The sequence below is a fragment of the Squalius cephalus genome, assembly GCF_949319135.1.
Source record: "Squalius cephalus genome assembly, chromosome: 18".
Classification (NCBI taxonomy): Eukaryota; Metazoa; Chordata; class Actinopteri; order Cypriniformes; family Leuciscidae; genus Squalius; species Squalius cephalus.
Genome location: NC_137139.1, coordinates 23,633,538 through 23,659,384, shown reverse-complemented (window position 1 = coordinate 23,659,384; position 25,847 = coordinate 23,633,538). Strand labels below are relative to the sequence as shown.

Here is a 25,847-nt window from a genome sequence, read left to right as displayed (position 1 = left end):
CTCTTATATGAGAGTCACCTCGTATCAGCGCTGTGCCTGCAAATCTCTTGGTGAAAGGCAAGAGGAGAGAAAAAAAGGAGGAGTGGAAAGGGTGTAAGAAGATGACAGCCAAGACAGTAATCCATTCCTCCATTAAATCACACAGCTGCCCAAATCAATCAGTCACCTTTCATCCTTTAGACTCGGTGATATTAGTATTAACTGATCAGAGGGGGAGGGGGATGTGTAAGCAGCCAATTAGATGCCAGGTAAGCCTCCGTTGGCCTTTAACAAATGCCATCAAATGAGGATGAATCGAGTCGGGCCTTCATTGGATTTCATTGGCACTGAGAGGTGCTGAGCGTAGTCCGATTAGGCCTGTCACACCTCTGCTCCGGAGGGAGCCAACCGCCAATCAAATAAGTACCCAGTAACATGTGATCAAGCAGTACCCGCTAACTAGGTGACCAAGTCAAGCATGACTGGCTTGCAGAGAATAAAGCAGGAAAGGAGGGGTTTGAGGGTGTGGAACTGAAGGGGAGTGTCTCATTTCCATGAAATGAGCTCCAGGCACTACTTGAACCCCAACATGCTGATAAGAACCTTGTCTATCACGGCTTACATGGCCTCTATTGCTGATGTGAGAGAGATTGACAATGGCCAGGGTCTCTCAGCGCTGCTGTGCAGCTGTTGCTGATAGTATCTAATCCTGTCACCTGCCTCATTACCTAAGGTCATAGACTAAACGTCACTGATTCCCTGCAGCGGACGGGAACCGAAGGCAATTATGTCGTTTTCGTAGAACAGATGTGCATGCAAAAAAAAATAAAAAAAAATAATAGTCATAACATACCATGCTTTCAGCGCCACAGAGAATTGATGCAGCATCCCATATAAACAAACTCTGTAATGCCAACCCTGAGGCAACTGAAAAACAAACAATTATCTTTGCGAAATGGAGCATAACACTTCACTCACAGCACATACTGCTTTAATTTCAGTGGAAATGTGAATGATATCATCACAGATAGTTGTTTTGAATGTAATCACAGCAAAGGTTATGTGGATCACAGCTTCTAAAAATGACAGTAGTAATTTTTTAAGCTTCTAAATACAAGAACTTTGGAACAAGAAAAGGGTGGTTCTTATTCAAGTACATTAATAGTGTAAATTATTATTATTCTTTTTTTAAATGTGGTGTTATATAATCGTCAGTGGATCAACTTGCTGAACACTGTATTTCAGGAGCTGAGAGCTACACTTCTTCCTTTATCATTATTCTGGTCATGTCAGAGATTATAGTGGGATTCTAGAAGTGTAAATCCTGCTCTTATTTGATCCTGAGGTTATCCGAAAACAGTTATTTTAAATGGCAATAAAATAAAAAATGTTTACTGTATTTTGATCAAATAAATGCAGCCTTCGTGAGCATAAGAGACTTCTTTCAACACAATTCTTTTAACTTTGAAAAATATTACTGACCGCAAATTTGTGTACGGTAATATATATATTGGGCCAATGTATCTACAAGATAAATAACCACACATCGTTTGGGAGGATGAAGTAGAAGTGCCAATTACAAACAAAGAGTCTTTCACCAAGTAAAGCATGTCCCTGGATCAACATCTTTGTTGATTCTGGAACAACATTCCAATCTGAGGGAAATTCCAAAATTTGAGGAATAGGTTTACAGTTAATGTCAAGTTTAGGCTTACAACCAGGGTTAGGTGCTTCTACATCAGTGTTATTCACCTATCATTTCCCTCTGATTTTAGGGATAAGTTATGGGTAGAGTTAGGTTTAAGTATGGGGATAGGGTTAGAACAATATTTTTGAACAGGATTGTTGTTCCAGGATCAAAAAAAGATGTTGATCCAGGAACATGTCTTACTTGGCAAAATCACGACCTCAGATTATACAGGTTACAAGAAAAACCAGCAGGAGACAGTGTAGACTTCACTGTTCTGAGATGTAATATCTCTTATCTGTTCTAAAATCATCATCTACTGCTTGCATAATTATTTTCCCTGCACCCTCAAGCAACTAGTGAGAATATGTATTCTAGCACACTAATTTAAAATGAGAAAAAAAAGTGCAAATATTAATCTACATACAGGCGCTTTCTTCAAACAATACCCTGCGTTCTGCCGTTTTCCCAAACCACAGTAGCACTAAGAGTGTTTATCCAGTGAAAGTCATCTGTACAGTATGCGTTTATAAGGGCTGGGCTCTGTCATGCCTCCTCTTTAAATATTTACCACCTCCAACTGTGAGGATGCGTGTCAAAGACTGAAGGAGAGAGAGAGAGAGAGATGGGGAATAAATGAATACATGCTTGCCCTCCACCCTCAAGACCTCCCTGAGGGTCTGTCTGTCTGGAAAGCCGAGCGACGGACAGCAACACAAAAAGAAGGACAGGAAAAAAGAGGGGGAGGAGATAGGTGACTGAAGGTAATGGGAAAAAAGAGGAGTGGCAGAAGACAAGGAGACATAGAGGGGGGCCAGTAATTTACAGAGACCCCCTGCAGGGTAAATTATTTATAGCCTGGCCTTCCCTACCGATACAATTTGCCCTGAATTCACTTAAATTCATAATTCATATCAGTTTGTTCACCATATATTTGGTCCGGGGCCAGATTGTCCCTCTCTGTGCACACAGACATCACTGTGTCTGGGTCTTCTTAAAGACCAGCCTCCTATTTGCATGAACCTGTTGCAGGTAACTCAAGGGTTAAGTGCATAAAGCGAGGTAAAGCAAAAATACTACTGGTCCCTGATTCAAGCAGACAAGCTCCACACAATAGTGTGCATGGAATGCTAGATCAAGGATTACATTGATCCCATTATGCTCAGACGATAGTAGTGAAAGCAGCAATTATTGCTCACTAATAAAAAGTCAATATTCTATTGAGAACATGCAATGTTTGTCTTTTAAACATGCGCACTAGTGTTTCCTGCACAGTAGTGAATCTATGCCGCTATTGTTGAATTTTATACAGCAAAACATATCATATTTACCTCGAGTTGTGAATTTGAGTTTGCAGGCTGTATTGAATATGATGGAGTAAAAAACAACGTGAATCGTGATATTATTGGCAAGAAACGTCTTTCAATTGAGTGCCTCTTTCCCAACATTTGTTTTATTATTCTTAAAAGCTATTTATGATTGCAACAATAGTGGTTTTTGCTGTGGGTTTATGAGGTGGCCTGGATGAATGTGAAACTCTTGTTTTTTTTCCGTAACAAACCAGATCAGGACATACCTGAGATCACATGACAGGATGGCCAAAAAAACTTGACACTTTTTTCTTTCAAAAGAAAAATGGTCATTTTGATAACAACAATATTATAAACATATTCAATTCAAAACCCAGATGACTAATTTGTTTAGAGCAGACATCCGTCATTCAAGCTGAGCTTACAGTATACGGGTAGTTTTTTAGCCTGGCCGATGGTGAGATGGTTATGCAATATCGGAATATTTGTGAGCAAGGGATTTTCTGGACTGTAAAGGCTACATATATGTACCTTATGCTGTATTAGTAATGGTAGGTTGTCAATCATAAGACTCAGACATTGTGATTTCTCTTATTAGTGACAAGAGTGGTTTCTTGGTCTATTCTGATTAGATCACAATGTTTTTATCGTTCAGCAGCTAAAAAAAAAAAAAATGGTAACACTATTTTGATGGCCCCCTTTAGACATTCTGTTGACTCCAAGTAACATTGCACCTACTGTACATGTCGATCAACTCCATAACAGAATTAGTAAAGTATTAGTAGACTGTCTGCTCCCCCCAACAGACATTCTACTGACTATAAGTAACTTGGCAAGTACATTCTACTAACCCTAACCCCTTTATCTACTAACCCTAACCATCAGTGCAAGTAACCGATTTGGATCAGTCTGACGAATCCTCCTATGAACTGATATATATATATATATATATATATATATATATATATACAACAACGTTTTTCTTTTGTAATAAAGGACTATATCTACATAATAGTACAGGATGGATGGTGACTCTTCCTTACTGCAAAAATATAATTCTGTAGGAAACACTGTAGGGTGTACAAACAGAGCATTCAAAATAACAAGAGAAACTATAAACTATAGAGGATCGGATATTATTTCTCTCTCCCTTTTATAAAAGGATGAACAGGTCTCTTTGACTCCCTTGATACGATACACTTTAGTTTATCTGTTCTTCACAGAGGGACATATAAGCACACACTCCTCTTTGCCTGGCTTTGGACAGTTCTAAAGTGCACCCAGATCACCACACTGCTGACTTGAGGCGATATTTCGCTGCTTTATTGACTTGACATCCTATGCGGTTTACCCAAGGGTCCCCCTGTGTGGATGCGGCTTCTCATCTTCATAAAGGCCTCTGATGTGTGCCGACAGCACAGGAGAGCAGAGAGTCGCCCTAACCACCTGACAACTGACCTGTATCTTAGATCGGTACTGATGCAATGTTTGCGGAACACCGAGTCTAAGGCCGGCAGAGCTTTTTTTCCCGTAATTATTCTGGTTCTTGTTTTCTAAAAACCCTCGCTCATGCTTCCCCCTCACTGTTTATCTAGGTTAAGGGTTAATATCAGAGACACAGAAAGCTGTAGAAAATAAAGGTTGTCAGAGGGGCTAACGCCCACTTGCTCCATCCACGTTACCATGGCAACGGGGTCTCCACAGCATCTCCTCCACACATGGACATACAAATTCAGTTATTCACAGGCATGCACGCACGCACACACACACACTGGGAAGATATCTTGGAGTCATGCAGCATTCACATGATCAAGCTTGCAACACACTATAAACATGAATCTATCTGACGCTTTTCAGTTTGCGAGATATTATGCTCTAACCACACTCAATGTCAACAAGGAAAATCATCTAGGAAAAAAAATAAATCCCTCCCGTTGTCTTTTTCCATGTTATGAGGCAGTAGCCGTCAGGTTTATTTATTTATTGATGTTTTTTCCCTTAAGACACAATAAAAACAGAGGGAATAAAAGACTTGGTGAATAATTCAAGAAAAGATGTGTGTTCATTAAGACAAGAAAGGTGGAAAAGGGGGTATAGACATTTCTAACAGAGCTTGAGGGGGGAAGGGAGAGAGAGGAGAGATAGAGGGAGGGACGGAGATGCCTCAAGATCAAAGGAGATTCTGATTGAATAATGATATTAAAAATTAATCTGATGGTTATACAAAGAGAGCAAGAGAAATGTGGGAACATGGAGTCTAGAAAATTATGACAACATTCAGGGAAAATTAACCAGCTAGAAAACTTCAATTTTATCTAGCCGACAGCAACATGTGTAGCTCCATATGGCATAGCTGCAGAGTCACTTGGTTCGTTAATGAACATGTATACAAAGATAAAGTCAGCCATTTATTATTATTAGTTAAATTTATATAGCGCTTTTCTCATATAGACTCAAAGCACTTTACACTGTAAGATGTCTGTCTGTCTGTCTGTCTGTCTATCTATTTTCTATTGCACTTGCAAATCTGGGATACTTGCACAGCCTTGGATTGAGGAAAAAAAGGGAAAAGTAAATTGATGTCAGCATCAAAATGAAAAGGTGCACCATTGGTTTGGAACAAACGCCCACAGATTCACTGGCACAGATTCTTAGTGTCTCCGTCTCAACTCTAAATGGGCCATATTCACTTTGTTAGTGTCAGTCCCAATGACATACTAAGCTTGTGGAACACCAGTGTTCATTAAAGAAACACCTCTGGTGCTTTGGGATGATGCATGACATGCACACTTGGCCGGTCACCCAATTACAAATTTCACCCTATTCCAACAAGCCAACAACGACGACTAATCTCTGTAGACATTAAGATATTCTCCACTAAAGAGGTAATTAATATGACAAATGTTGCTTAAAGAGCTCATGGAGTGACATGCTAGCATGGGACAGATGTATGTGGGGAGGCCTAAACTCATAAAAGGCTACAGTGAGTCAATATTCGCTCTGGTAAATGTAGCAATCATAGCATTATGAAATTAAGCGGAAAACCCATTACCACTGACCTTCTTTCTCCCTCCCCCTTCGGTCCGCTTTTGTCAGGCACAGCTACTTTCCTGCCCCGGAGTATATAGACACTCTCTCAATTGACTAAATTCAGCCACGACTTTGACCTTCACTTTTGATTTTTCTCTTTTGATATACAAACCGGGTCTTTCCACCTGACTTGGGTCTCAATGCAGGATTGCAGTTCACGGGTACTGTCAAAGGGGGTCAAAATTGAACTGATGAGACAGGTGAGGGCATTTAGAGAAATGGTCTCGAGCGCTCTATGGCAGACAGATAGGATAGACACATCCTGCTCTACACTGACAGACCTTCAACGGGGCATTTGACAGGGCACTTGACATTTCACAGGGATAAGGGATAATAACATTTTTTAAAAATACAAATTGTAAAAAATGATGTAATATATGCTATAAAATATACATAGAATAATATATATATATATATATATATATATATATATATATATATATATATATATATATATATATATATATATATATATATATATATTATTATTATTATTATTATTTTTTTTTTTAACTTTGTTAAAAACATGAAAAATATCCATGTACCCAAAACTAGAATATAGTTAAAATAAACAAGGAATTCATACATGAATAGTAAAGTCTACAACCTTGTTAAACTCAGAAAAGCATAATCATGCATACAACAATAACATTTGACCAAGCCAAAACAGCATGTCACAGCAACACAACACAGAGGATAATTAAGGCCAGCACATCTCAAACCCCAGCAGCTCAATTAGGCCTTAATAAGGCCTGGACCACACAATTGCATGGAAGCATATCATTAGCATGCCACATGCTGTAGCTGGCTTACATCCGAGGGTCCTACATCTGATGGAGACGGGGTACAGGCTGTCAGTAAGTGCGCATGAGTGTGCGTGGAGGTGTTACAGGTCCCTTGGGCCCAGTGATAAGTGGAGAGCACTGGGGGGAGCGCAGCTGTCGAGGGGTTGTGTGACACGCGGGGCATGTCAGCCGCTCCCGTGGGGAGACGCACACAACCCCACACCCTTATCATACCCAGACTGATGGACAGCCCGTCCACACCATCAGCTGTGACATTACACCGCAAAACACGCTTTACCATGACAGATACCACCCACTACAAGGCCTCCTATCAAAGTAGCTCAACAGGGTGCTAGCAACACCAAGATCGCTGGTTTGATTCCTAGGGAACAAGCATAATAAAAATACAAATGCATATGCAAATGTTTGGCAACCAAGTGAGCAGAAAAAGAAAGAAAGAACACACACATACATATACACTATCTCTCTATCTCTCTATCTCTATATCTATATCTCTATATCTCTATATCTCTCTCTCTCTATATACACACACGTAAATCGATTAATCACATCTTACATAAAAGTTGTATGAATGCATGTGTATGTTTATATGTATATGTATTTGTATATGTATATGTATATGTATGTCACATACACACACACACACATATACATATATATATCTACTCAGACAAGCAAGTAATGTTTTGATAGTGCCACGGTTTGGTTTACACTGTAAAAGATACACTACCTTTAAAGTGTCTGCCAAATAAATAAACCTAAATGCAGTTACAAAGTACTTTCCCCTAAACCTGTATACAGGAAAACACTCAGCAAAGCAGTTAAGTCCATTACTCTATTCAGCAATCTTTAAAGCTATCAGCCATTTCTGCTTTGGATTATTCATGATGCCCTCGCGACTTCTTGTCTCATTACCTAAAGAACCTGATGTATTTACTTCTTTCTTATGCAGTGAATGGGAAAAATGGGTAGGCGAATTCTAGGCTACACCTAATCTGCGCTAGTACTCTCCTCTCTTATGGAAATGAGAAGTATTGACAGGTCAAGGTCAGCCCTGCTTTAGTATTTCACAGGATTTGCATTCAGAGACCGCAGCCTTGCCTCATCTGTGAAGTGGCATGAACACAGCTGACTAAAGTGAAACAAAATAGTCAAGGCTGCCAACTTTTGAGTTTTGCTTGAAGGGGAGGTGGGGGGGGGGGGCTTTCCATGTAATTACATTCAATTACATGAGACATGATTCATTTCAGTAAGTTGCTCTGTATCTTGCTACATACCTTCTGATAATAATTTGTGTTTATTTACTATCAACTAGTAAATGATCGTTCTGCATGTGCCGCTTGAACTGAGGCGCTACAGAGATCTGTCACGAGCCACATTAAAGAGCCACAAAACGGTATTTATTGTTTGAATTTCGTAATAAAATTGACAGAATTTGAAAGCTGAGACTTTGTTTCATATCAAACGAACCCTGCTCTGTCTTGTCTGTCGGTGTCAGTGTCCTCTTTGCTGATGTTTCACAGCATGAGGAAATGTGAGAGCGTGAGAAGTTAATTGGGTGAAATGGCAGCCCTGAGTCAAGAAAAATATATTTTTATCGGAAGGATGTGGTCTATATTATTATCAGATGTTCATTCTGCTGCAGCTTTCAGATCATCAAGCCCCGATTAACCAGACCAAAGGAACATTTCTTCACCACCAGCACTATTAACTTTGTTGAAAGTTGCAAAGCAGCACTTGCCTCTAAGTGCTCCTGTTATAATCGAAAAAAGAGCGACTCTTGGGATCTGTGAAAAGAAATAAGCGAGACGTTGCTTCCGGGCTGCGGATGTAGGTTCTGTAGGTCGAGTGGATATGTGCTATGTAAAAAAAAATTGAGCTGAGAAACTCATCTTTCTTGAGCCAATGTGGTTCTATATATTTATCTCATCTGCACCGCAGACGTTTAGACCAAACGTCTGTCTTTCAGCAATTCACATGCATGCACACAGTGACATAAGCCATTAGTGGCTCATGCAGCATGAACAAGCGAAATCGGTTTGAAGCGATTTGACTGTCATTCAAATGTCTTTGTCTGAATTGTGAGAAAATGGGGTCATGTTGGCTGAGAGAGAGTGTACTGTGAAATGCATACCGTCTGTCGTACTCCATACTGCCAGTGCTGGCAAAGTCTGTGTGGTATCAGTGCATTTGCAGAGGAAGCTAAACCTGAGACCGGACGGACTGGTGTAAAAACACAGTGATTCATTCTGCCATTATCGGATGGAGAATGGATTGCATTGCTGTCCAATAGTGTGACGCTAGCAAGGTGTCAATACAAGCCTGCCTTTTTCTTTTTCACACCAATCACCATGACAACCCTCTGACTCTAGCGGCATGCAGCCATACACCCAACCCTCCCCCCATTCCTCCATCCCCCCATCTCTCTCTCTCTCTCTCTCTCTCTCTCCCTCTCTTCTCATCTGTCGCTACTTTCTTCCTGGCACAACTTCTGCATGTCCCTTATGTTTTCCCCAGCACACGGATGGTTGATGTGACGTTACATTCCAGGCTGTCAAACATGGTTAAGAGGTAGCCGTCTTAATATGCGACACTTTCCATGAACATGGTGCAAAATGGGTCCAAAACTCATAAATAAAAAGTTCAAAAATTGATTGTCAACCTCACTATGTCAAAAGTTTCATATTATATAAGCTGTTTTATATTTTAGTCATTTTACACCGTATAAGGCTTATAATTTTTTCAACCCTGTTACCAGAATTTTGGAACTAAACGAATCGTTTAAAAACCTGATTAAATAAACATAAAAATGAAATAGAAAAAGTTCATTAAAAAAATTGGAATGGTAAAACAAAGTTGCAGTAGAGTTACTTCTTAGGTGTCACTGTTTTTTAATAGGGGGAAAATAAAGCAGGGTCCCAAAATGTGGATTAAATATTACATGCTTGGTAATTAAACTGAATTAATAATTAAAAATAGTTTACTACAAGGAATTGAATATAACTTCACGAGTATACACATTTGATGGGTTTAAAACTAGCTATTCTATGTTGGGTTTATTTGATAGCACATTTCAAATCTGAGATTTTTGTCTCTAAAGCTTAGAAAAAAGTAATGAGACAGCAAAGGGCGCCATATTCATGGAAAGTGCTTGTTCGTCCTCATTATTCATATGCACTTGCTGAGTATTCTAGAATTTTAATCAGTGCTCATTTATATCTATCAAGAATAGAGATCAAAATATTTCATGTTCCAGGACGTCTTTTCCTCTCCTCACTCAAAAAAAATCAGAACTATAAAATTTAAAATTAAATCAGAACTATAAATACTGAGGATCATACATAATACAGAAGTTAGCAGTTCTGAAAGATTTTGTAAGAGAATGAAAAATGATACACGCTATTAACTTTTTCAGTGCTTGAGTCATAAAGTGCTACAGCAAAAAGGAAAACTTTTACATTTTTGGTCATTAAAAGCATTAAAAGCTGTATGGTCATTTGATATGCTATGAGGATGCTGACCCAGCCAAAGACTAAAGATTTTGTTGGAACCTGTCTTTCTCACCAGATCCCGTCAGAAGATATCCGCTCTTCTGGTATCAAAAACCCTTAAACAGAGTTCTGTTCGATATTCAAAACCAGTTCAAGTTTTGTCTGATACTTAAAACCAGTCAGCACTGCATTTGGTCTGATAGTATCCAAACAAATTGAATTGTGTTTTTGCAGATTGTTGAAATTCGCTGAGAGATTCACGCTTTATCACTAGGGGCTTTCACACCGGAGGAATGTTTTCATTGTTCCTAAAACCTTTGGCGGAATTATCAGGAACTGGGAACGATTTTAGTAGTAACACCTTTTGGGGGGGCTAAATTAGCTTCCATTTCAGAGTAGTGTCAAACCCAGCACAATAGGAACTATCAGTGACGTAAATGTACGAACTGATTGGCTGAATGCAAACCATACGAAACACCGGGACCCGCCATTTTTAAAGAGGTCAAGTCAAGTCAAGTCTATTTATATAGCGCTTTTCACAATACAGATTGCATCAAAGCAGCTTCACAGCATTAAACCAAAATAACACAACAAGGTTTGTTTCTAGTGTAAATTTATTGATTGATAAAATTAAATATCCCCAAAATATCCCCAACTGAGCAAGCCAAAGGCAACAGTGGCAAGGAGCCGAAAACTCCATCAAGTGACCTAATGGTGTCCTAAAACTCCATCAGGTGACCTAATGGAGAAAAAAAAACCTTGGGAGAACCCAGGCAAAAAGGTGTATAAACACAGTTTATAGCCTAACTAACTCCACGAACATGGAAAACAGTGATAGATGGACAGACACCAGAGTCAAGGCACTCATCAAACTTTACAATATGGAGTTGTTGAATGCAGAGCTTAAATATGGCCGACGGCCGGCTTACGTCACTTCAGAGTTCCTACTGGCAGTGCGAATACAACCAGGAAAATAGCCATAGGGCAGGCGTAGGCAAGTTCGATCCTAGAGAGCCGCTGTCTTGCAGAATTTGGCTCCAACCCTGAAAGAAAAAAAAAAAAAAAAAACTTACCTGCCTATAGCCTTAGTAATCCTCAATACATTGATTAGCTTGTTCAGGTGTGTTTTATTAGGGCTTGAGCTAAACTCTGCAGGACAGTGGCTCTCTAGGACCGAACTTGCCTACCCCTGCCTTAGGGGAAGATTTAGTCCTCGGGGGACTGCCCTGGTGGTTAGTTCCTATAACTACCCGGTGCGAAAACACATATATCGACAAACAGAATAACAGGAACTTCAGACAAGATTTCATCTTCAACCTCAAGACACGTGACAGAAAACAGATAATGATCTAACACGTTTAAAATCCAACTATATTGTTTTTGAACATTAATGCATCCAATTCTCTTACCTAACTTCACAGCAAGCCCATTGCAATTCTCAAATCTCCTTTCTTTCAGAAAAAGATTGATTAATGGTGTTATGTTATTGCAGTGGGAAAAGGAAAGCACAGGGAACAAATTACTACAATTCTTAGGGAAAGATAAAGTAAACAGATCAGAGTTACATTTTTATATATAAAAAGGGATAGGCTTACGTAAAAAAATTACAAATTTAGTTTAAATATACTAGTTTTTTGTCTAGCCAACCGTATGTACAATATGTATGGGTATGTATTGTTTACTGGAAATTTATTTTTCTAACTTTCTTAAAATGTCAACCACCCACACAGATCTGTTGTAATCTAATGGAGGGTGGGAAGATTTGTTTTTGCTAACTAGCTGTCTCTATAGATAACTCCAGTCAATCTCTCTTCCTCTTTCCCTGCTCTCAGAGCCCTGTTCCTCTTCACATTAGTCTGTGCACTGGAACGCCACTCACTGCACTCTCACGTAAACACACATCCTCCATCACTTTAGAAACAGATTGCACCCGCAGTCCCATTAATAAAACTCAAGAGACCATAACTTCATAATAACAACAACAAACATATTGTTTCAACTATATTTCCCTAAACTGTTCATGCAAAACTCCATCTCAAGCAGTTTTGGTCATTAAAGTTAACGGATATTAATTACCCATTCCTCTAGTTAGTTGAAATCAATCACATGTAAATTTTCTCTGCAGGTAGTCACTGCAAGGGGTGCCAGCCATGGCTTGTTGCTTTTTACTGCCTCTTCCGGGCAAATATGTGTCCCTCTGACAGGTTTTTTTTTCCCCCTGGTGGCAAATCTAATTATGCCCAAAAGAAAGTACTGTGGAACTCGATTTCAGACTCAGCGGTCGTACCCTTTCAGCACATACTGATTTGGGCCCTTCAAAGGCAACACGTTATCTCCCGCAACCAGCTTTGCCTTGGAGTTGTTAAAGTCGGGGTGTGGTATGACACTTCACTATGTTTGGGATCAAACACAAGCAATTCGATCATGATATACACCCTGGTTTTTCTCTAGTACTGTGACACAGGACATTGCATTTGTCCTTATTCTATATAAAGCAATACATCACAATGCTGCCCCAGTGAGCAACTACACGCACTCGGTATATGCCGCATTTTTGTAATCTCTTTCGTTTCTCCCCCCAATCGCATCTGTAATCTGGGGCCAGTCTGTCCTTTTCTCCTCCTTTTTTCTGTGTCTGGCTATGTACTCCAGAAGGGGACTCAGCTGTAACCAGGGCTCTCTCGCTCTTCTCTCTTTCTCTCCCTCTCTCCAGGCTGATAAGAGATGACAGCAGTATTTGGCCCTGATTCCTGGCTGAGTCTCAGCAGAGGACACAAGGGGAAATGGAGAGAAAGAGGCCCTTTCCCGGCAGTTACAGGACCGCTGAAAAGCCATAGAGAGAGTGTTTGACTACACAGAGCTGACGCCAGATGAATACACTAGTGGTTCTCTACTGGTTTTGTTTCAGGGTCAAGAACAAAAGATACTGCAAGCATTTTTTTCTACTCTTTTAAAAGTTAGATAAGCCACTAAATTAGATTTTAATCAAGTTATAACTATACACAATTATATTTGTAGTTAATTAAGGGCTATCAATTTAATATATAATAATAATAATAATAAAATAATTAATATAATGTTTAAAAAAAATTATTTATATATATATATATATATATCACATATATTGCAATTAATCTGAAATTATGATTATTAATTAATATTATTCATCATTTGATTTATTAATTTTATTCTGCTATATAGCTATGCACAAGCAATGTTAATTGCTAGAGTTATTGTTTATAATAAATATAATTAATATAATAGGACTATAAAAAATATATTTAACATATTCACATATTAATATATTTAAACTATGCACAAGTATATGTGTAATTACTAAGGCTGTCAATTGAATAATACAATGTATTATAATATAAAAATCTATTATTAATTATCTCTCTCTCACACACACACACACACACACACACACACACACACACACACACACACACACACACACACACACACACACACACACACACACACACACACACACACACACACACACACACACACACACACACACACACACACACACACACACACACACACACACACACACACACACACACACACACACACACACACACACACACACACACACACACACACACACACACACACACAATAACAGATGGAGCAAAGACAGAACAAGAGAACACCAGTACTATCTTCTACCAAATCCAATTAAGATTCCATGATGTTCTCCCTAATCCATTCTGTCCAAGGTGGACGACTCAAGACTGGTCAGCATATCCGACCCGGTGTCAACCTCCATTCCTCAAAATGAGTTTACCATCTTCCATATCCACGTCATTATCAGCCACATTAGAGGAGATTGAGTTACTAGCCTCATGGTGTATATTACAGGCGATCAGAGAAATCTTCTCTGGCTCGAGCGACAGAGATAGTGGGAAGCGTTCCACGGCACTCAACAGAGCGTGTGAGCCGCAGTCGTAGCAATGGCAGCTTACATGTCACAGAAATTTACACTTCATTGTAGCTTCTTTTACACAAGAGAGCCGACGGAACGCATGTCTAATCCTTATAAAAATAAACCAGACAGGTGGCCTGACAGTGGCTTCACTGCGGGAGAAAGAAAACCGACAGAGTGTAAGACGAAATACTGGAAGGATGAGTGAATGAGAAGAGAGAATGTTTGTGACAACAGAAGCAGCGCTCTCCATACTCTGTTAGCCTTAAGAGAAGGGAAATGAACCTGCACGATGTAAGTTTGTTTTGTATGAGTAAAAGGACATTTGTTAATTAGTGTCATAGGCTGATGAGATAAGTAGACTGGTATCTTCTGCAGGGGAAGGTTCTGCTAGTGGCATCCAGCGAGTGTGTGTTGCGCAAGCTTTTGATTTCATATGTGTGAGTGTGTCTGTATACATTTTGTCATAGTTTATCACTGTCAGCTGTGACATTTTAATGGCTACAGGCATCATCTCTCTCTCTCTCTCTCTCTCTCTCTCTCTCTCTCTCTCTATATATATATATGCACACGCTTTGACAGACTTCGCCTCTTTTCACAGTTTTAGTGATGCTTGGTAAGTGAAGCATCACTATTATTATTATAATGGTTAGAAATGTGAACAAACCATTACCCCTAAAGTATTCAAATTGCCACATAACGTGTCCCATACTGTTTGTGCTCTAGATATAAATGATACCTCAAATTGAGCCGCTTATTGAGGAGAGGTGAGCTATTTCTTTACGACGAATGATAAAATGGGTGGAAAAATGGCACAAAAACTGCAATTAGATGGAAAAATGGGTGAAAAAATAAAAATAAGTCAAGTCAAGTCAAGTCATCTTCATTTATATAGCGCTTTTAACAATGTAGATTGTCTCAAAGCAGCTTTACAGAGATAAGCGTATAATTTAAGGCAAAAGAGATTGTTTCGGCTGTACAGCAGAGTTAAGTTATTTCCATCTAAAGTTAGTTTTAATTGATTTGCTTCCGTCGCAATGATCATTTGTTATTAAATTAGGGGCCGCTAAGACGACACCATTCTCTCTACACAGACTTTAAATGCGAACCTGTGAGAAACACTGATGGCGTTCACATGCGCATTTAGAATGGGTTCTATAGTTATGTGCGTTTGAATATACGCAGGTTTGGAATTCCCTACAAGCCAAGCCTAAACAGAATACTTGTCTTTCCTTATAAATTTTGATAAGGAATTTTATTTTATTTGTTGCTTTGGGGTAGGAACGCGAGACGAATTTTCCCGACAACGCCTTATCTGTAGAGTGGTAGTGGGATCCTCCATAGGGAGAGACTAGTTGGCACTTCAGCACTGCGTTGTCATCTGTCCAGGCGAAGGTCCTTCGTCAGATCTGGATACGTCCAGGATACGATACAATAAATAAATCCCACTTACTCTAAAGGAGGAAACTGGCAACTCACTGATCTAACAACTGCATATCAATTTCCCAGCAACCACCCAGAAAATCTTACAGCAAACCGCCAAAAAATACCCTGGCAATCACCTAAAACACCATATCAACCCCCTGAAAACAACCTAGCCTACCTTTAAGGCAAACTTTTGCAAATGCAAGCATTACTCTCATGCAAAAGTCTTTTTTTCTATCGGTCCTTACAAAAAATAAATAAATTAATAAATAAATAAATTTCACTCCCTATCATCTCTCTACCTATTCTGTCATTCCTTGTGAACCTCCTCCCAGCCCCGTTCCCTTGGCTCTCTTCAAAGATCATTTCTTGTCCCCTCACAACACTCTCTTTCTTGATGCGCATCTTCATCCTGCACTCATCCGGAAGCCCCACCCAGCCCCTCACCCCTCAGGTCATCCCATTGTCCATCTGCATAATTACCTCATTAAGCTTCTTAGCATTGTTTATGACCCTGTATCTTTTTCTCCACGAGGTCTCTCCATCCCTGTTTTTCTTTGTCCCCTCAGCACTCTCATTTTTCAGCGTACCCCCAATTTGCCACCGTTAGCGCTTCAGTTATACATAACTCTCTCCCTCTCCTATTCCTTTCCCCTCCACTCTTCCATGCCCTTTCATCTCGCTTTGCTCACTCCAAATGCGTGTATGCGGAATAACATCTCTCAAGTTTGTTGTTGTTTATCAGCTCCTTTTTCCCTAAAGTGTGCGTTGAGATACAGCACCGTCGATTTTGCAGTGGTGCACTGCAGTAACACATCAACATCATAAACACAGGCATTGCTGGTTTTACATTCAGCCCCAGTTATCTCCTGTCTGTGAAAACGCGCACTGCCTCACACGACACGCAAGGAGGAGAAAGTGAAATCTGAAACAACACAAGGACGCACACACATACTGCTCAAAGCCTAACCCAGAGTAAGCAAAACTTAGCTGTGATAATCTTTCTAGTAATAAAACCGTAATGTATCCATTGCTTAGAGTAGGATATACAGGAAATAAGACACTCAAGAGCATTTATGTGTATAAATGTCACACTTTTGCCCTGCTGGAATTTGCTTAATGTGATTTATCCAAGCAGGACCTGTTCCTGGATCACCATTCTGGCTGATACTGCAACCAATCAGATTTTAGAGCCAACATTTTTCAGACTTTTTGAAATGGAGCGAAGCATCAAACTAGAGTGCCAGCACTGTGTTATGCGCACATTCAACAATATCACATCATGCTAATAGTTTTAACTATTTCAACTTTGACCTTTCGAAGCAGAACCAATACCTGCATATGAATGTGCCTACTTCTGTACTATATAGTAATGAAAAAACAGCACGTCAAAATTAGCAGTGTATGCAAAATATGCTGTATTAATTAAACATTAAGCAAAAAATATTAAAATCATGTGCTGCTTCCACTGAGATTCTGAAGTGCCCGTCCAGTTAACAATTAACGTGCAGATTGAATTCATACTACATACATGCATACTTGTAGAAACATTAAAAATTAAGAAAAATTAAATTAACACTAGGCAATGGACCTTTTTCCGCCGATGAAGTTTAAACAGAATTTCACAAATGTGACCACATCTTAGCGTAGCAACCTTGTAAAACTGCCTTTCTGCAACATCATCTGAAACAATTTTCAAAAATGGAGCATGGCTTGGGTTGAGAGATACATTAAAGCCTTGACGCGATTGACCAATCATTTCGCTCTAATTATAGGGTTATTATTGTTTGATAGGAATATTGTTCTACAACCAACAAAGGATGTTGATCCAAGAACACGTTCTACTTGGGTAAATCACATGGTCACCATGATTTTGCCAAGCAAGACATTTTGCTGATCCTGGAACAACATTCCTGTCTGAAAATGTCATCCTAACCATATCCCTACCCCTAAACCTAACCCTAGCCATAACTTATCCCTGAAATCAGAGGGAAATAACACTGATGTAGAAGCACCTAACCCTACTTGTAAGCCTAACCTTGACATAAGATGTAAACTTGCCCCTCATATCTGATTGGTTGATTGGAATGTTGTTCTAGGATCAAAAAAGATGTTGATCCTGGAACATGTAAGCCTACTTGGTGAAATCACGTTCACCAGCACAACAGCATCTATTACAGTGTTTAGTCTGCTGCTTCTCCGTCTATATCACAATTGTTCTTGCTTTGTTGTTTGCTGCTTATTTGTCTGGTAGGAAAGGTGGGTGGTTTAATCAAACATAACTTTGCGCTTCAACAGAGCATCACAACTCCAGCATCAAGACTACAATTAACGTCTAAATCATTCAAATGTGTGCAGTCGCCTCGTCAAAGAAAGGACAGCTAAAATGCGTGATTCTCCAGATTCTTTTCTCTTGATTGTCATCCATCTGAGCGCTAGCCCTGTAAGAGGGATGTGTTGCATCTTTCCTTGGTCCTGACTTGCCCCACCATCCCCAGGTCTTAATGTGCTTCTGGGTGGTTGGCGGGTGCAGTGTGAAATGAGACTATACAGTAGGTGAGATTAAATTAGCGGAGTGCATGGGGATCACACTCACCAGAGCACTGATCCTGCAGTAATGAATATATCATGTTTGACATAACGCTTTTGACTCCGCTAGAACAAACACTCAAAGCCCCAGGCCTGTCACAAAAACCCACAAACACTCTCACAGTTATTCCACTGGAGGACTGAAAAGCACTGGAAAGCTGAGCTGGACTCAAGAAGACCAGACCAATACCAGGGCAAAACTAGACCCATTGAGACCCAGACCATGACTAGACCCATTAAGACACAAAATTAAATTCAGACTTCACACAGATCCAGATCGAAAGAAGACCTACTGAGACTCAGATCCAGACTAGACCCATCTAGACCCAGACCTGTGAGTCCAAGAACCAGGCGGTCAATTTTATTAAACAGAAAAAGGGAAAAAATTAATAAAATGAATGCTAAAATAAAAAGGATATTAATTCCTAAAAATATTCAAAAGTATATATCAAAATAAAATATTAAAGATATCACCATATTAAATGTATATCAAAAACTAAAACTTATGTGATCTAAATAATTTTATCATTCATGTTCACATCCATCTAGATTCAGACCTTTCAGTCCATGAACCAGGATATCAGTGTTAATGAAATTAAACAGAAGAAATGCTAAAATAATAAAAATATTAAAGATATAAAATGTGTAAAATATTACAATGTTCAAGCCATTAAAATAGTATATTATATATATATATATATATATATATAAATTATGAAAATATTAAAATACTAATAATCTTACAAATATTCTCAAGGAAAACAACATTTTGTACAAAAAAAAATCCTCTCTAAATAAATATATTTAGATAAATGAATAAATAAATAAATAAAATATTCTCTCATTGCATTGGAGGTACACTAAACAAAGAGGACACTGGCTACCAAGACATCTTTCACTGTATGAAAAGATTCAGGAAATGGACTTTGGCCTTGGTCTGGGATCATAAACTGTCTCAGATGTAGACTTTATTTATAAGAAAGGAGTCAGAACGACAGTGTCTGTTTTGAACATCTCCAGATCTAGCAGACGTTCAGCCCATGGCCACAATATAGTCACCCATTCCAGTCCAGGTCATCTCATAATAAAAAAATCAAACAGCAGATTTTCAATAAATTATGAATAGATGTAGAAAAAAAATGGTTCACTGCAGAATGCAGATATAGGCATTATGTGAAGGCTGATTAGTAAAACATGTTTAGTTAAAATTCAAAGAAGTTAGAAGAACAGTGAAATAACAGGGAAACTCGTGACTACTGAGAAGTCCATGTCAATAGACTACACATCTCCTCAGTACTCAAGACAACAGAGAGACCTCTCACAAAGCAGAGATTCACTCATTCAGTCAGTCAATAATGCATCTTTCATTGAAAAGAGATATTAAGAGGAATGAGGCAACTGTTCGTTGGACAAAGACATGGCTGTATTTCACCAGACTGTGGGAGTAGACCGCACTTGTTTTAGCACAGCTGCATTTTCTCTTAACAATTTTTTACTTTGTTGTTTTGTTGACAGTCACAACCTACGCATTTTAAACAACAAAGCTTGTTAAGAGAGCTTTGAATAACTTCTGCTGTCAAAATCAAGCAGTTAGGCTTATGAGCAGTTACCCCTTTGCCCAAGAGGGGTTTCAACTTTATGTTGTTGATGTTGGTTTGTTTTTGATTTATCGCCTGCTTTTTGGTGATTAAATCTAAAGAATTGACTGATTTAAAGTGACCTCTGTCAGCATAAGTTAATTTCATCAGCATATTTAGGGCCAACTCTTTGAGATGGCTGCATTACACTCTCAATTGCATGATTGGCTTCATTTTGTGAAGCTTTGCATGTGGGGTAAAAAAAAAAAAAAAAAAAAATGCAATTCATTCTTTGATTGAACCCATTACTTTGATTGCAGTCTAGAGAAGTATTTTGCCTGGCAATGTATGAATAAAGATACAGCCTTGAAGGAGCAGGAAAATAAAAATCACTTGCGAGTGCCGAAAAGAACAATAGAGTGGATTGTTCGAAGCTTGACATCGTTTTCTTCCTTAAAAAAAATGCCTTTACATGAAAAATTGAAGTTTTTTTATACAGGGTTACAAATTATATTCACTCTCTCTTTATTTCAAGCAACTGGTTTGACAAGGAGAAAAAAATATATTCTAAAATATAATATAAAGTGTGTGTGTGTGATATATATATATAGGTGGTGTTTTAAAATGAGGTGGCAAAGTCATGTAAAAATGTGTAAAAAAAACTAACTTGATGAAATTTATATTTATCCCAAGATAATAACTAAAGGCAGTAACAATTTATTTTAACAATTTGTTTTATTTTTTTATATACATATATATGCATGCATTGTCAGGGGCGTTTATTAAAAAAAAATAAAACAAATTGATATACACACACACTATATATATATATATATATATATATATATATATATATATATATATATATATATATATATATATATATATATATATATATATATATATATATATATATATATATATATATATATATATATATATATATATATATATATATATACACACAGTGCAATGCATAAGTGAATACATCCATGCTAAAGTTGACTAAAAAGAGGAATAAAAAATCATATTTTGGAAATTGAACGCAATGCCTTAATTTAAAAAATTAGGAAAAATCCAACCTTTAAGGACACCAATTTTCTTTGTGAATGAATAATGTATCGTAAATAAATAAATGTTCTTCCTTAAAATACATGGTGCATAAGTGAGTACACCCCTATGTTAAATTCCCATAGAGGCAGGCAGATTTTTATTTTTAAAGGCCAGTTACTTCATGGATCCAGGATACTATGCATCCTGATAAAGTTCCCTTGGCCTTTGGAATTAAAATAGCCCCACATCATCACATAGCCTTCACCATACCTAGAGATTGGCATGGTTTTATTTCAGTTAGCCTAAAAGCTAGATTTGTTGATAAGTTTGATTTGCATTGAGAGATGATCTTATGGAAAGTACTCCATGCCAATCTCTAGGTATGGTGAAGGCTATGTGATGATGTGGGGCTATTTTAATTCCAAAGGCCAAGGGAACTTTATCAGGATGCATAGTATCCTAAACATTTTTTTTTTTAAATACTTAAAAATAAAAATCTGCCTGCCTCTATGGGAATTTAACATAGGGGTGTACTCACTTATGCACCATGTATTTTAAGGAAGAACATTTATTTATTTACGATACATTATTCATTCACAAAGAAAATTGGTGTCCTTAAAGGTTGGATTTTTCCTAATTTTTTAAATTAAGGCATTACGTTCAATTTCCAAAATATGATTTTTTTATTCCTCTTTTTAGTCAACTTTAGCATGGGTGTATTCAGTTATGCAGTGCACTGTATATATACAATATATATATATATATATATATATATATATATATATATATATATATATATATATATATATATATATATATATATATATATATATATATATATATATATATATATACATACATATACACATACACATACATATACACATACATATACACATACATACACACACACACTCAGGGGCGTATCCAAGGGAGGCAGTGTCTCAAAAAAACTGGATGAGAAAATAATCGATATTACAAAAAAAACCTGTATATGTATTTGGATAATACAGAAGGAGGAGGAAGTTGTTTCTGTATTTATTTCTAACATCTCATGATCTCCTGTTAAAATTAGAGTAAGTTACAGACACCTTGACTCATTTTGCTCTAATTGGCCAGTTTAGTCGTCATGTGGTCTTTTAAATCAGCCTAATGCATCCTGCCCCCCTCCTTGTCGTCCTCCAGGCTCGTCTGACCGTCTCTGTCCTGCCCCTCCTGTCTGCAGAGAGCGGTTCCAACCGCAGCCTCGCCAGCCTCTGAAAACGGCTTTAACTCATGTTTCTGTCTCTCTGTGGAGGTCGACCCGTCAGCAGAGCAGCTGCAGTAGGTTACAAAGCTTTCGCTGCTGCATGGGTACTTAAAACAGGGAGTTGCGGGGGGATTTTTTGCTCATCATACATGCGGGAGCGGATGTGCCAGCGACACTGAGACCCTGAGGCGATAACAGGTGGCTGTGGAGACTCGCGGGCTGTGCTGTTTCTCCCCAGAGCTCCTCTGTAACGGCACATCCACAACAGATGCTCTGCATCCGAGAGCTGCGCTTCTAGTGTTATTCTTGCATGCTGCTATGGTGGTGTTTGGGATGTCAAAACAGAGGCCATCAAGTCAAGTCACTTTGATTTATATAGTGCTTTATACAATACAGATTGTTTATAGCAGCTTATAAACAGGAAAGTTACAGAATCAATGTCACAAACTTCAAATATGAGAAATAAAAATTCTACTGTAAAGCAACTCTAAAAAGACAATAGTGCCATTATTCAGCTCAGTGTTTGTTCAGTTCAATAACCATTATGTAACTAGTTTTAATTCAGCTATAAGCAGTTCTACGGAAGACAATAGTATCGTTATTCACCTTGAGTCAGTTCAATGTTGATTCAATTCAGTTTAAATCAATGTTGCAAATTTCGTCAATTATGAAATCAATTAAATTCAGCTATAAAGCAGCTCTATGGAAGACAATAGGTATCATTCAGCTCATTTCAGTTCAAGTTTTGTTCTCATCTGATAGTGTCGGTGCAGTCAAATTGATAATATTACTAAATATTAAGTGTCTTTTAAAGTCGGCATGAAACGCAAGTTGCAATAGTCTAATCTTACCTATTGTGACGTATATACAAGTGAAATGGCTTCTTGAACAAGAAATAAATGTAGGGTGGGACTAGATTTTGTTCATCGGGAATTGATTGGATCATTGTTGTTTGCTATTGCCATGATCTCAAGTGAGTCGGGTTGTCCCGCCTTGGGGTCTTCACGGGTCCACTTGGATACGGAAACCCGAGGTCCGACCAGAGACCCGAGCGGGTTCGGTCCAAAACTTTGACCAGTGCCTCGGACATGGGTCGGGTTCAGTATTAGAGGCCTCGGGTCTCTGAGAATGGACCTGAGAAGACCCAAATTCTTTTAAACAATTTTGGGCATTTAGCAAAATGTTATTTAAAACAATTCTATGACAAACGTTATAATCTCACTTTTTCTATGTTCTCTCTGTATAAATAAGTCTAAAGTAAATGAAAGTAATGGAGTAGTGACCATGTCAGTCAGCAGGACACCGGGATTTTTCCTGTCAATGCTACGGGTCAACGTTCAGTCGGGTTCGAATATAGATGCCGTCGGGTCAGACTCTGGTCTAGTTTTATCGGGCCTGTCTCTGTTTTTCTTTAAAAAATGTTTTATTTATGCACGTCGGGTCCGGGTAAGAAATGATTTGAGTCGAGTACAGATTTTAGGACCCGAGAACACCTCTAGTCCAGCCCTTACGCCGACGTCAGAGAAAAAACGTCATTGCAATAGGGTCGTGAAGTTATTTTGATTCAAGATTACAAATGCACATGAATTTTAATAAAAATAATAATGTGCACAGATAAATCATTTATAATAAACACTGCAATATTCCATAAAAAAATAAGACGGTGGTTTTAATTGTGATTTCATGATGACTTTAAACCCCAACTAAGCAAGCCAAATGCCACAGTGGCATGAACCCAAACTCCATCAGGTTTCTTGAGAGAAACCAGGCTCAGTCAGAGGGCTAGATCTCCTCAGGGCAAATGAAGGAACATGGTATGATTATTGAATCCATGCAGCATCACAAGTCAGTGGAAATGCAATAGTTGTAATCTGTCCAGCAGGTCAAAACGAAGGACATCAAAGAAGAATGATGGCTTTTTTTCTTAGTCCTTCTTTTAATAGATCCCTCCCTGCTCCAATCCTGTCCCTTCCCTCGTTGACCTTGCACCCATTCTCCCTCTCTCTCTCTGTGTTGATCTCCTCAGACAGCATAAGTGCACATATATTATTGGCCTGCGCAACGGCTTCGCCTGTCAAACGTGACCCCACCCTCTTTCCTTTCTTTCATCCCTCCTAAATCTCTCCAGCTCGTCCATCCATCTGTACCCACAGCTCAATTAAAGCCTCTGCCTCTGAGGAGAAGATTTTGCAGAGGCAGATCATATTTTTCTGTGCACACAGACTGATGGTATGGCACAGTAAAAGCAAGATCACCGACAGTATGATGGATGTGGAGCAGAGAATGGATATCGCTCCACACTCTCATGGCCTAAGCACCTGTTTGCAGTCTACAGACACCTTGTCGATAATCAATTCCGAGTGATTTATCCTAGAAAGACACAAGTCATTGTCTCTCAGCGACAGGCAAGTAGTCAAAATTCCTTTGCAGGGAGATAAACTGAGGATAACCCACAATAAGTAGCTCTACCGACAGAATATGGTATTAGCATGGTATTCTTTGAAGAACCTTGAAATATCATATAAATACCATGGTTTCATTATACCATAAGCAGCTCTACATTTGATAAAACTGACATGGTAATTGTTTTTTGAACATTATATCATATATTGTATTACAATATAATATAAAATAAATCCCTCAACTAGTACTGGCACAATCATCTTGTAAGGGTTAATCAAAATCTTTAATTATACAACAAAATCATGGTTATTACCTTGAAATTCATATAATTTACCACACAGATACCATGGTCTTGAATATGGCCATCATTATACCATAAGCAGCACTAGAATAGAAAATGTAATGTAATATAATATAAACTTTCTTTGTAAGGGTTAAGGAAAATGTTTAATTATACAAATAAATCATGGTATTTCAGTGGTATTCTTTGAAGTAGTTAGAAATACCACATAAATACCATGATTTTGAATATGGTACCATGGTAAAATCATGTTTCATGCTATAATGTTATTATATAACCTAACATGTAAATACCATGTTTTATGAATATTGCAATCATTGTACTTCCACAGTACTTTTTTCGTAAGGGTAAATTAAATATATTTTACAGCAATTTCATGTTCTCTATAAGTACCTTGGAATAACATGTAAATAACATGGTTTATGAATATAATAATCACTGTAAGACCGTACTACGACAGTACTTTTGAACTTAATTTTAAGGCAATATAATAGTAATCGTAGTAATAGGCCTATAATATAAATATAATCACTGTACTATGGTAGTACCAAAGTACTTTTCTCGTATAAGAGTAAAAAAAAAGACAATTTCATTATATAATCATGGTATTATTTAAAGTACAATGAGAGAGTACAATGAAAATACCATGGTTATGAATATAATAATAGGCATATAATATAATCATTTTATCACTGTAATACTACAGTACAGTGACAATGTCATGACAGAATCATGGTATTCTTTAAAGTACATTATATGGGGTACCATGAATATAATAATGAATATAATTAATGTATATTATGAATATAAATCACTGTACCACGGTACTACTTCTCTTCGGTTTTAGAATTCGGTTTAATTTAATGACAAGAGTTTATGTAGAGCAGTATGCCATAAACTTTGCTAACAGAGCAAATCATTTGCAACCTGAGCGCTGTGAGCGAGACCCACCC

The 25,847-nt window shown here is 38.1% G+C and overlaps 1 protein-coding gene across 3 annotated transcripts in view; it reads right to left on the bottom strand.

The window, feature by feature from the left end:
• The window catches only part of l1cama (L1 cell adhesion molecule, paralog a), a 55,287-nt gene that overhangs the window by 28,089 nt on the left and 1,351 nt on the right, over positions 1–25,847 (bottom strand). The window lies entirely within an intron of this gene.